This window comes from Salmo trutta, unplaced genomic scaffold (genome assembly GCF_901001165.1).
Source record: "Salmo trutta unplaced genomic scaffold, fSalTru1.1, whole genome shotgun sequence".
Taxonomy (NCBI): domain Eukaryota; kingdom Metazoa; phylum Chordata; class Actinopteri; order Salmoniformes; family Salmonidae; genus Salmo; species Salmo trutta.
The window spans coordinates 125,299-139,195 of record NW_021823477.1 but is presented as its reverse complement, the minus strand read 5'-3'; positions in this window follow the sequence as shown (position 1 = coordinate 139,195).

The window sequence follows — 13,897 nt, the reverse complement described above, 5'->3', positions numbered from 1 at the left end:
AAATAATTGTTATGTATTTTCTGAATGTTAATCGTGAGTAATTTAGTAAATTCACCGGAAGTTTGCGATGGGTATGCTAGTTCTGAACATCACATGCTAACGTAAAAAGCTGTTTTTTGATATAAATATGAACTTGATTGAACAAAACATGCATGTATTGTATAACAATGTCATAGGAGTGTCATCTGATGAAGATCATCAAAGGTTAGTTCTGCATTTAGCTGTGGTTTTGGTTTTTGTGACATATATGCTTACTTTGAAAATGGCTGTGTGATTATTTTTGGCAGGGTACTCTCCTGATATAATCAAATGTTTTGCTTTCGCTGTAAAGCCTTTTTGAAATCGGACAATGTGGTTAGATTAACGAGAGTCTTGTCTTTAAAATGGTGTAAAATAGTCATATGTTTGAGAAATTGAAGTTATAGCATTTATGAGGTATTTGTATTTCGCGCCACGCGATTCCACTGGGCAAGCGTCCCACCTTGCCCAGGGAGGTTAAGACTCTAAGACCATGAGAAACAACATTCTCTGGCTTGATGAAACCAAGATTGAACTCTTTGGCCTGAATGCCAAGTGACACGTCTTGAGGAAACCTGGCACCATCCCTACGGTGAAGCATGGTGGTGGCAGCATCATGCTGTGGGGATGTTTTTCAGCAGCAGGGACTGGGGGACTAGTCAGGATCCAGGGAAATATTAACGGAGCAAAGTGCAGAGAGATCCTTGATGAAAACCTGCTCCAGAGTGCTGAGGACCTCAGACTGGGGACGAAGGTTCACCGTCCAACAGGACAACGACCTTAAGCACACAACCAAGACAACACAGGAGTGGCTTCATTAGAAGTCTCTGAATGTCCTTGAGTGGCCCAGCCAGAGCCCGATCTAACATCTCTGGAGAGACCTGAAAATAGCTGTGCAGTGATGTTCCCCATCCAACCTGACAGAGTTGGAGAGAATCTGCAGAGAAGGATGGGAGGAACTCCCCAAATGCAGGTGTGCCAAATAAATGAGCTAAATGAATGGGGGGAAAAAATAATTTAATCAGTTTTTGAATGAGGCTTTAACGTAACAAAATGTGGAAAAAGTCAAGGGGTCTGAATACTTTCCGAATGCACTGTATACAGCAACACCTCCCCCATAAGCATTCCTGTCTTACATGTACATTTTAGTCATTTAGCAGACGCTCTTATCCAGAGCGACTTACAGTAGTGAATGCATACATTTCATTATTATTTTTTTTCTGTGCTGGCCCCCCGTGGGAATCGAAACCACAACCCTGGCGTTGCAAACACCATGCTCTACCAACTGAGCCACACGGGTCTTTTCTGTAGATGTTATATCCCTGTATTGCTACTGCTGTATCAAAGGAATTATCTCAGTGAGTTTCAGAGATGAACAGTACAGTGCATTCCAAATTCAATAGGCAGGCAAGTAAACAAAAACGTTTTCAAATAAAAACTATTCCAGAAAATGTCAAAGCGTATATAACGCCCATCCAAGAGACTGTCAACCAATCGCGTTCACATTGTCACATTGTCATGTTCTGACACGCAGTTCCTCTGCTAATTCTCACTAAAATCCCTTTTTAAAGTCAGGGTATGAGTCGAGAAACATGCCTATTTTCCTTGAAAGTACGGAAAGTCACGATTATACGATATTACAGAGAACAAGTTAATTATCTCACATCTCTGAAAATATTTGTAATGTTGTGCTTCTTGTTCACAGAGGTTAATTAATGCCAATGTTCTTTTCTTTAAGCTGTTAATACGAGTTGAAATGAGTTTCTGGTGATAGCTAGTGATACACAAGCTAGGTCTATTTGAAACATTGCCATCCCATGGCAGCATTTACCAGCCACCAGGTTCAGAAGATTTAAAACCACATAAAAAAATATTTTAAACCCAATTCTATTTTTGCCCAAAGTTAAGATATAAATTATTCAAACTGAACATAATTCATGCTGGTTATTATTTTAGGCTATTTTAGTTTTGGAGTCAAAGATAGTTTTGGAATAGTTTTCAAACAGGTTTGTTATTTTATTTCAGTTTAGTAAATAGTTTCCCCCTAATTACTTTTTCTATAATGAGCATGGAGGTTTTCCCCTATCAACCAGTCATAGGTACTGGTGACAAAGCACCTCGTAACCTATCTGGGAATGGGACAGACAGAAACCACTCCCCTATCAACCAGTCATAGGTACTGGTGACAAAGCACCTCGTAACCTAGCTGGGAATGGGACAGACAGAAACCACTCCCCTATCAACCAGTCATAGGTACTGGTGACAAAGCACCTCGTAACGTAGCTGGGAATGGGACAGACAGAAACCACTCCCCTATCAACCAGTCATAGGTACTGGTGACAAAGCGCCTCGTAACCTAGCTGGGAATGGGACAGACGGAACCCTTCTGTGGTAACAGACGGAAGATTTGTAATCAAATCTAATTTCCAGGAATGGGGTTCATATGAACCACAGAGACTGTGTGTGGGATAATAACATGGCCGTGTCCAACCCTGCTTGTTCCCTCGACTCCGCTACCAACCACCAATCTCCAACAGGGCCCTTAACCTGTATCACTAGACACCTCATAGTGAGCTACAGGTAGGAATCAGCAATGATTCCCAATAATGAGACACCTCTGGGGAGGGGTGTCAGCAACATTTAAAAAATATATATATAGTGTTTTATGATAAACCGTTTTTACAAATCTGTCAAGACACCAACTTAGACTTTACGGATTTTGATGTGATTTTTAAGTATTGTGTGAAATGATTTGACGTTATATGAAAGTACCGCAATTTATGTTTCTAGAAACGTATCGCAATTGAGAATCGATTCACATTTAGATGGAATATTTTACTATTTTAGCTGCCAGAGCCAGTCTACCTCTGAAAATAACATACAGTCCTTGGACCTTGAGGAGTAATGGGGGCAGCAATCAGCAGTAGAAACAATAACAAAGCGTACTCCCTGCCCGTTTCTGTAAAAAGCTGAGGGATGGGGCTGGAGAAATGTAACCATCCATGATATCAACATTCTAGTTTTAACCATGTTTTGAGGATATACAGTGTTTGTTAATATTTACTGACAAACATTGGAGTAAAAAAAAAGCCTATATTTTGGGTTCTGATGGGGTACGACAGTTGAACTAAGCTCATGAGGCATTTATAAGTGAATTCTTCAAGAAACAATGGGTACATATCATTAATGTATAAGTCCCAAAATGGATGTAACAACTGCTGATTGCCCTTTTAAGAGAACATCTTGGGCTAATCTAATAGGAGATATTGAGGACTACAGTATTTCAGGCATTGTCATTGGATGCATTTGATCAATTGTTAACGTTTTGTTGATGGTCCACTCTTGATGTTCTACACGTTACAGTGCAGCTTCAGCCATTCCTACAGAACAACATTAAAGTGTAGAACCCCTTTACTGCATATTGGTTCAACGACTGCAGAGACGGTACTTACTGGTGTTAAACAGATCTCCAACCTCCTCTTCTTCCTCCAATGTGACAGTCATCTCCCCCTCCTCCTCTTTCACTCCAAAAACTGAATCCTCCTCTTCCTCCTCTCCTTTTACTGTAACATCCTCCTCCTCTTTCACTCTGAACGCGTCTTCCTCTTCTTTCACTGTAACGTCTTTCTCTTCTTCTTTCACGGTAACAGCCTCACCCTCTACTTGTTTTTGTATTGTAACATCTTTCTCCTCTTCCTCTTTCACTAGAGTTTCTTTCTCCGTCCAGCAGACCTCCTCTTTAACAGGAGGAGAGTAGCTTAGTGAACTCATGGTCGGGGATGTTAGCTAGCTAGCATTAGCGACTAGTCTAGTTCTAAGCTAACTTAGCAAACCAGCTAGCTGACAAACAACGTAAATATATAATTAAAAGGTCCAACAAGTACATACAACAGAAGTATGTTTAATACACAGCGACTAATATACACCAAAACAGTGTACAGAGCGTGAATGTTGTAGCTATGTTTGCTAGAAAGCTACCGAGGTGTCTGACTAGCTGTTGTTGTTGAAGGAGCGTCCCGTCCACTAGATTATACGTCACACTGGCAGCATCGCCTGAACCTAAAAGACGCACATCGCCATCTGCTGACTGGAGGGCAACGCAGTGGAGGAACCAAACGTTAATTTTTCATTTATTTCAGAAAAGTTTAATATTATATTAAGTCGTTCAAAGAGAAGCATGTGTTGATTGATTTGTGTTTAATAAGTGAGAATTGAAAACAAACTTTACACCCACTACATATTTGCGTTGAACCATACTTCTGACATGGATCATTTTGACCCCAGAGGCATATCTTTTATCATAGCCAAAATGTGGTTCATTCAATTCTTCCAAATTTTCATGACTTTGTCAATCAACTTGTTCTTAAGAAATCTATATCATGGTTTAGTGTTTCTGTATCAATATGGACTTTTAACAAATTCAAATCCTTTGGAGTGATTTTGACTCCAGCCAAAAGCATCTTTGATAAATAGGACGTTTATTTCAAATCAAAATCACATTTTATTGGTCACATACACGTGTTTAGCAGATGTTATTGTGGGTGTAGTGAAATGCTTGTGTTTCTAGCTCCGACAGTGCAGTAATATCTAATAAGTAATATCTAACAATTTCACGACATATACCCAATACACACAAATCTAAGTATTTGAATCTAGGTTTCTCTGTTGACATGATCCATCCCACCAGAGGGTGGAGGGGCTCCTGTAACAGTGGTTTTAACCAGATAGACACCTGCAGACACACATTATAGTGCCTCTCATGTACTCTCCTAAGATTGGACTCTTCTATACCACGTATCACATGACTGTGTACAAAACTGCAAGGGGTATACAGTGCATTCATTAAGTATTCAGACCCCTTCACTTTTTAAACATTTAGTTACATTACAGCCTTATTCTAAAGTTGAATAATTTTATAATTGAATAATCAATACCCCATAATGACATCACAATAACCCATAATGAGAAAACAAAATCATTTTTTAAAAACATTTTTCCAAATGTATTTACTTAAGTATTCAGACCCTTTGCTATGAGACTCGAAATTGAGCTCAGATGCATCCTGATTCAATTGATCTTCCTTGAAATGTTTCTACAACTTGATTGGAGTCCACTTGTGGTAAATTCAATTGATTAGACATGATTTGGAAAGGCACACAACTGTCTATATAAGGTCCCACAGTTGACAGTGCATGTCAGAACAAAAACCGAGCCATGAGGTCAAAGGAATTGTCCATATTGCTCTGAGACAGGATTGTGTCGAGGCACAGTTCTGGGGAAGGGGACCAAAAAATGTCTTCAGCATTGAAGGTCCCCAAGAACACAGTGGCCTCCATCATTCTTATATGGAAGAAGTTTGGAACCACCAAGACTTTTCCTAGAGCCGGCCGCCCGGCCAAACTGAGAAATCGTGGGAGAAGGGTCTTGGTCAGGGAGGTGAACAAGAACCCGATGTTCACTCTGACAGAGCTCCAGAGTTCCTCTGTGGAGATGGGAGAACCTTCCAGAAGGACAACCATCTCTGCAGCACTCCAGCAATTAGGCCTTAATGTAGCAATGATTAAATTGTCAACATTTATTTCAATGGACAATTCAGTGAACTGTTCTGTGAAAGGTGTTGGCTAGAGATGACATGCAGGAGCTTGCAGGGATTTGTAGTCTTGCATGTCGTCTACTTTGATGCTAATTAGCTTTTTCGAATCCGAGAGTAAAGAGACACAAATATATTGATACAAGTATTTGTATTGATTATGGATCCCCATTAGTTCCTGCCAAGGAAGCAACTAGTCTTCCTGGGGTTTATAATGGATCCCCATTAGTTCCTGCCAAGGCAGCAGATACTCTTCCTGGGGTTTATTATAGATCCCCATTAGTTCCTGTCAAGGCAGCAGCTACTCTTCCTGGGGTTTATTATGGATCCCCATTAGTTCCTGCCAAGGCAGCAGCTAGTCTTCCTGGGGTTTATTATGGATACCCATTAGTTCCTGTCAAGGCAGCAGCTACTCTTCCTGGGGTTAATTATGGATCCCCATTAGTTCCTGCCAAGGCAGCAGCTACTCTTTCTGGGGTTTATTATGGATCCCCATTAGTTCCTGTCAAGGCAGCAGCTACTCTTCCTGGGGTTTATTATGGATCCCCATTAGTTCCTGTCAAGGCAGCAGCTACTCTTCCTAGGGTTTATTATGGATCCCCATTAGTTCCTGCCAAGGCAGCAGCTACTCTTCCTGGGGTTTATTATGGATCCCCATTAGTTCCTGTCAAGTAAGAAGTAAGGTCAGGGAGCGTGCCAGCCTGCCTGAACCACTGGCAGGGTCTGAATCAACCCAATGTCCACCTGGTACACTGACAGGGTCTGAATCAACCCAATGTCCACCTGGTACACTGACAGGGTCTGAATCAACCCGATGTCCACCTGGTACACTGACAGGGTCTGAATCAAACTCAATGTCCACCTGGCACACTGACAGGGTCTGAATCAACCCAATGTCCACCTGGTACACTGACAGGGTCTGAATCAACCCAATGTCCACCTGGTACACTGACAGGGTCTGAATCAAACTCAATGTCCACCTGGCACACTGACAGGGTCTGAATCAACCCAATGTCCACTTGGTACACTGACAGGGTCTGAATCAACCCAATGTTAAGGGGAGGGAAGATTGGTCAAGAGGGTGATGATTATTGTTGTTCTACTGCCTGATTGTTATGCAACAACACTGTTTACAAAAGCTTTGTTAAATCAGCACAACAGTTTTCAGCTGTGCTAACATAATTGCAAAAGGGTTTTCTAATGATCAATTAGCCTTTTAAAATAATAAACTTGGATTAGCTAAACACAACATGCCATTGGAACACAGGAGTGATGGTTGCTGATAATGGGCCTCTGTACGCCTATGTAGATATTCCATAAACAATCAGCTGTTTCCAGCTACAATAGTCATTTACAACATTAACAATGTCTACACTGTATTTCTGATCAATTTGATGTTATTTTAATGGACAAAAAAAGTGTTTTTCTTTCAAAAACAAGAACATTTCTAAGTGACTCCAACCTTTTGAACGGTAGTGTTAATCATTTTAGAATAAGGCTGTAATGTAACAAAATGTGGAAAAAGTGAAGGGGTCTGAATACTTTCCGAATGCACTGTATTGTTACACCATGTAGCAGCAGTATAGACCTAGTCTGTTCATTATATACATCTACATGATGTATTGTTACACCATGTAGGAGCAGTATAGACCTAGTCTGTTCATTATATACATCTACGTGATGTATTGTTACACAATGTAGGAGCAGTATAGACCTAGTCTGTTCATTATATACATCTACATGATGTATTGTTACACCATGTAGGATCAGTATAGACCTAGTCTGTTCATTATATACATCTACATGATGTATTGTTACACCATGTAGGAGCAGTATAGACCTAGTCTGTTCATTATATACATCTACATGATGTATTGTTACACCATGTAGGAGCAGTATAGACCTAGTCTGTTCATTATATACATCTACATGATGTATTGTTACACCATGTAGGAGCAGTATAGACCTAGTCTGTTCATTATATACATCTACATGATGTATTGTTACACCATGTAGGAGCAGTATAGACCTAGTCTGTTCATTATATACATCTACATGATGTATTGTTACACCATGTAGGAGCAGTATAGACCTAGTCTGTTCATTATATACATCTACATGATGTATTGTTACACCATGTAGCAGCAGTATAGACCTAGTCTGTTCATTATATACATCTACATGATGTATTGTTACACCATGTAGCAGCAGTATAGACCTAGTCTGTTCATTATATACATCTACATGATGTATTGTTACACCATGTAGGAGCAGTATAGATCTAGTCTGTTCATTATATACATCTACATGATGTATTGTTACACCATGTAGGAGCAGTATAGACCTAGTCTGTTCATTATATACATCTACATGATGTATTGTTACACCATGTAGGAGCAGTATGGACCTAGTCTGTTCATTATATACATCTACATGATGTATTGTTACACCATGTAGCAGCAGTATAGACCTAGTCTGTTCATTATATACATCTACATGATGTATTGTTACACCATGTAAGAGCAGTATAGACCTAGTCTGTTCATTATATACATCTACATGATGTATTGTTACACCATGTAAGAGCAGTATAGACCTAGTCTGTTCATTATATACATCTACATGATGTATTGTTACACCATGTAGGAGCAGTATAGACCTAGTCTGTTCATTATATACATCTACATGATGTATTGTCACTCCATGTAGGAGCAGTATAGACCTAGTCTGTTCATTATATACATCTACATGATGTATTGTTACACCATGTAGCAGCAGTATAGACCTAGTCTGTTCATTATATACATCTACATTATGTATTGTTACACCATGTAGGAGCAGTATAGACCTACAGTAGCTTGTTACTTATTTATATGTTGTTTGACTGAATGAAACTGTCTTAAATGTGCTGTAGTAAACATGTTTTATTCGCACTAATCAATCAACACATTCAGGTCTTGGTATGTCTCAATATAATAGTATTATTTAATTATTAAACCCATGTAAAATACTCTTTGTCTGAAAATAAAATGTGATCCTCAACTGCGTTTCCCTCCAGTCAGCAGACGGCGATGTGCGTCTTTCAGGCGATGCTGCAGCGTGACATATAATCTAGTGGACGGTTCTTCATAAACAGCTCGTCAACCACCTCGGTAGCTTGCTAGCCAACATAGCCGAAAGATTCAAGATATTTAGACGCTTTCGGTGTATATTAGCTACTGTGTTTTAGACACACTTCTGTCGTATCTACTTGTTAACCTATTTAATTTAATATTACGTTATTGTTTATTAGTAAGATATAGTAGCTGGCTGGTTAAGTTAGCATTAGCCTAGTCGCTAATGATAGCTAGCTAGCTAACATCCCCGAACATGAGCTCCCTAAACTACTCCCCTCCTGTTAAAGAAGAGGAGGTCTGCTGGACGGAGAAAGAAGCTCTGGGGCTGAACATTGTCGTGAAACAGGAGAAGGAAGAGGAGGATGTTACAGTTAAACAATCAGAGTGAAAGAGGAGGAGGATGCAGTTTTTGAAGTGAAAGAGGAGGAGGAGACAGAAGGTCAGATTAACACCAGTAAATACTATTATTTAATAACGGGGCACAATTCCTGCAGTTGTTGAACTGATGTACACAAACGTGGTTTTAAAGCAGCAATGGTTTTTGTTTTGCATACATTTTAAAATGAAAAATCAGAGTCTGGTGTAATTCTGTTACTGTGGAATTGCCCAGCTCCTAACTATACTCAACAAAAAATATAAACGCAACATGCGACAACTTCAAAGATTTTACTGAGTTACAGTTCATAGAAGTCAATTGAAATATATTCATTAGGCCCTAATCTATGGATTTCACGACTGGGCAGGTGTGCTGCCATATGCCCACCCACTGGGGCACAAGACCCAGCCAATCAGAATTAGGTTTTCCACACAACAGGGCTTCATTACAGACAGAAATACTCCTCAGCCCCCCCTCCCTCAGACGATCCCTCATGAAACATGGGACCAACACTTTCCATGTTGCGTTTATATTTTTGTTCAGTATATAAACTTAGAAACACATGTCAGCGTAGAGCCCTGAACTATAATAATAAGGCAGCAGTTTATCTGTCAGGACAGTGTGGTGTGTAGTGATCAGCAGTTTATCTGGCAGGACAGTGTGGTGTGTAGTGATCAGCAGTTTATCTGGCAGGACAGTGTGGTGTGTAGTGATCAGCAGTTTATCTGGCAGGACAGTGTGGTGTGTAGTGATCAGCAGTTTATCTGTCAGGACAGTGTGGTGTGTAGTGATTAGCAGTTTATCTGGCAGGACAGTGTGGTGTGTAGTGATCAGCAGTTTATCTGTCAGGACAGTGTGGTGTGTAGTGATCAGCAGTTTATCTGTCAGGACAGTGTGGTGTGTAGTGATCAGTTTATCTGGCAGGACAGTGTGGTGTGTAGTGATCAGCAGTTTATCTGGCAGGACAGTGTGGTGTGTAGTGATCAGTTTATCTGGCAGGACAGTGTGGTGTGTAGTGATCAGCAGTTTATCTGGCAGGACAGTGTGGTGTGTAGTGATCAGCAGTTTATCTGGCAGGACAGTGTGGTGTGTAGTGATCAGCAGTTTATCTGGCAGGACAGTGTGGTGTGTAGTGATCAGCAGTTTATCTGGCAGGACAGTGTGGTGTGTAGTGATCAGCAGTTTATCTGGCAGGACAGTGTGGTGTGTAGTGATTAGCAGTTTATCTGGCAGGACAGTGTGGTGTGTAGTGATCAGCAGTTTATCTGGCAGGACAGTGTGGTGTGTGTAGTGATCAGCAGTTTATCTGTCAGGACAGTGTGGTGTGTAGTGATCAGTTTATCTGTCAGGACAGTGTGGTGTGTAGTGATCAGTTTATCTGTCAGGACAGTGTGGTGTGTAGTGATCAGTTTATCTGTCAGGACAGTGTGGTGTGTAGTGATCAGTTTATCTGTCAGGACAGTGTGGTGTGTAGTGATCAGTTTATCTGTCAGGACAGTGTGGTGTGTAGTGATCAGCAGTTTATCTGGCAGGACAGTGTGGTGTGTAGTGATCAGTTTATCTGTCAGGACAGTGTGGTGTGTAGTGATCAGTTTATCTGTCAGGACAGTGTGGTGTGTAGTGATCAGCAGTTTATCTGTCAGGACAGTGTGGTGTGTAGTGATGTGTTATGGAGGCACTTTGGTGATTCTTCATGTTCATCATTACTATTGTATCTAAATGAATTATTTTAACACATTGGTTAAAAGTCTCTTGTCACAAAAATGTAATTACATTGAGAAGTATACCACATTACTTCATAATTACATTTCTTGTTTTACAAACATTGCCAAGCTGCTCATTAGTTTCTTGTTGTTGTGATTTTTGGTGTAATCAGTCATGGCAAAAAAATATTTGGGCTGGTAAAAAATCAGTGGCTGGTATATTCTATCATCTGCCTGTTACAGTGGCTGGTGGACCAAAATCAAAGTAAAACAAGACTTAGACGACATTTGTCAATGTCAAAAAACATTTAAACATTCACTATATTGACTGTCTGACTTTGACGTTCATACAGGAGAGAGACGTGACTATCATGGATCCTCTGGGGAGCCTCAACAACATCGTGAAGCTGACAAGGCAGAGAAGAGTCTCTCCACATCAGGACACCTCAAGAAACACCATCAGAGACCCACAGGAAAGAAACCTCACTGCTGCTCTGACTGTGGGAAACGTTTCAAGTCTTCATCAGAATTGAAAAAACACCAGCGAGTACACACAGGAGAGAAACCTTATAGCTGTAATCAATGTGGGAAGAGTTTTACTCAGTCAAGCCACCTGGTATCACACCAGAGAACACACACAGGAGAGAAGCCTTATAGCTGTGATCAGTGTGGCAAGAGTTTTACTCAGTCAAGTAGCCTGGTATCACACCAGAGAACACACACAGGAGAGCAGCCATATGGCTGTGATCAGTGTGGCAAGAGTTTTACTCAGTCAAGTAGCCTGGTATCACACCAGAGAACACACACAGGAGAGCAGCCTTATAGCTGTGATCAGTGTGGCAAGAGTTTTACTCAGTCAAGTAGCCTGGTATCACACCAGAGAACACACACTGGAGAGCAGCCATATAGCTGTGATCAGTGTGGCAAGGGTTTTACTCTGTCAACCAACCTGGTATCACACCAGAGAACACACACAGGACATCAGCCATATAGCTGTGATGTATGTGAGGATAGTTTTACTACATCAAGCCAGCTGGTAGTACACCAGCGAGTACACACAGGAGAGAAACCTTATAGCTGTAATCAGTGTGGGAAGAGTTTTACTCAGTCAAACAGCCTGAAATCACACCAGAGAACACACACAGGAGAGAAACCTTATAGCTGTGATCAATGTGACAAGAGATACTCTCATTCAAGTGGTCTGATTAACCATCAGAAAATACATGCAGGAGATCCACGGAGTGTGGAATGACCTCCAACACCAGACCTGGGTAGTAGAACACAGAGTGTGGAATGACCTCCAACACCAGACCTACAGTTGAAGTCGGAAGTTTACATACACTTAGGTTGGAGTCATTAAAACTTGTTTTTCAACCACTCCATGAATTTCTTTTTAAGAAACTATATTTTTGGCAAGTCGGTTAGGACATGTACTTTGTGCATGATACAGGTAATTCTTCCAACAGTTGTTTACAGACAGATTATTTCACTTATAATTCACTGTATCACAATTCCACTGTGTCAGAAGTTTACATACACTAAGTTGACTGTGCCTTTAAACAGCTTGGAAAATTCCAGAAAATTATATCATGTCTTTAGAAGCTTCTGATAGGCTAATTGACATAATTTAAGTCAATTGGAGGTGTACCTGTGGATGTATTTCAAGGCCTACCTTCAAACTCAGTGCCCCCTTGCTTGACATCATGGGAAAATCAAAAGAAATCAGCCAAGACCTCAGAAAAAAGATTGTAGACCTCCACAAGTCTGGTTCATCCTTGGGAGCAATTTCCAAAGGCCTGAATATACCACATTCATCTGTACAAAGAATAGTACGGAAGTATAAACACCATGGGACCACGCAGCCATCGTACCGTTCAGGAGGAGACGCGTTCTGTCTCCTAGAGATGAACGTACTTTGGTGCGAAAAGTGCAAATCAATCCCAGAACAACAGCAAAGGACCTTGTGAAGATGCTGGAGGAAACAGGTACAGAAGTATCTATATCCACAGAAAAACTAATCCTATATTGACATAACCTGAAAGGCCGCTCAGCAAGGAAGAAGCCACTGCTCCAAAACCTCCATGAAAAAGCCATACTACGGTTTGCAACTGCACATAGGGACGAAGATTGTACATTTTGGAAAAATGTCATCTGGTCTGATTATACAAAAATAGAACTGTTTGTCCATAATGACCATCGTTATGTTTGGAAGAAAAAGGGGGATGCTTGCAAGCCGAAGAACACCATCCCAACCGTGAAGCACGGGGGTGGCAGCATCATGTTGTGTGGGTGCTTTGCTGCAGGAGGGACTGGTGCACTTCACAAAATAGATGGCATCATAAGAAAGGAAAATTATGTGGATATATTGAAGCAACATCTCAAGACATCAGCCAGGAAGTTAAAGCTTGGTCGCAAATGGGTTTTACAAATGGACAATGACTCCAAGCATACTTCCAAAGTTGTGGCAAAATGGCTTAAGGACAACAAAGTCTAGGTATTGGAGTGGCCATCACAAAGCCCTGACCTCAATCCTATAGAAAATTTGTGGGCAGAACTGAAAAAGCATGTGTGAGCAAGGAGGCCTACAAACCTGACTCAGTTACACCAGCTCTGTCAGGAGGAATGGGTCAAAATCCACCCAACTTATTGTGGGAAGCTTGTGGAAGACTACCCGAAACGTTTGACCCAAGTTAAACAATTTAAAGGCAATGCTACCAAATACTAATTGAGTGTATGTAAACGTCTGACCCAATGGGAATGTGATGAAAAAAATAAAAGCTGAAATAAATAATTCTCTCTACTATTATTCTGACATTTCACATTCTTAAAATAAAGTGGTGATCCTAACTGACCTAAGACAGGGGATTTTTACTAGGATTAAAAGTCAGGAATTGAGAAAAACTGAGTTTAAATGTATTTGGCTAAGGTGTATGTAAACTTCCGACTTCAACTGTACCTCATCACCATATTGTTTATTGTTTTGGTCCTTTGCACCCCAGTATCTCTACTTGCACATCCATCTTCTGCACATTAATTGCTCAATTGTAATTACTTCGTCACTACGGCCTATTTATTGCCTTACCTCCCTAATCTT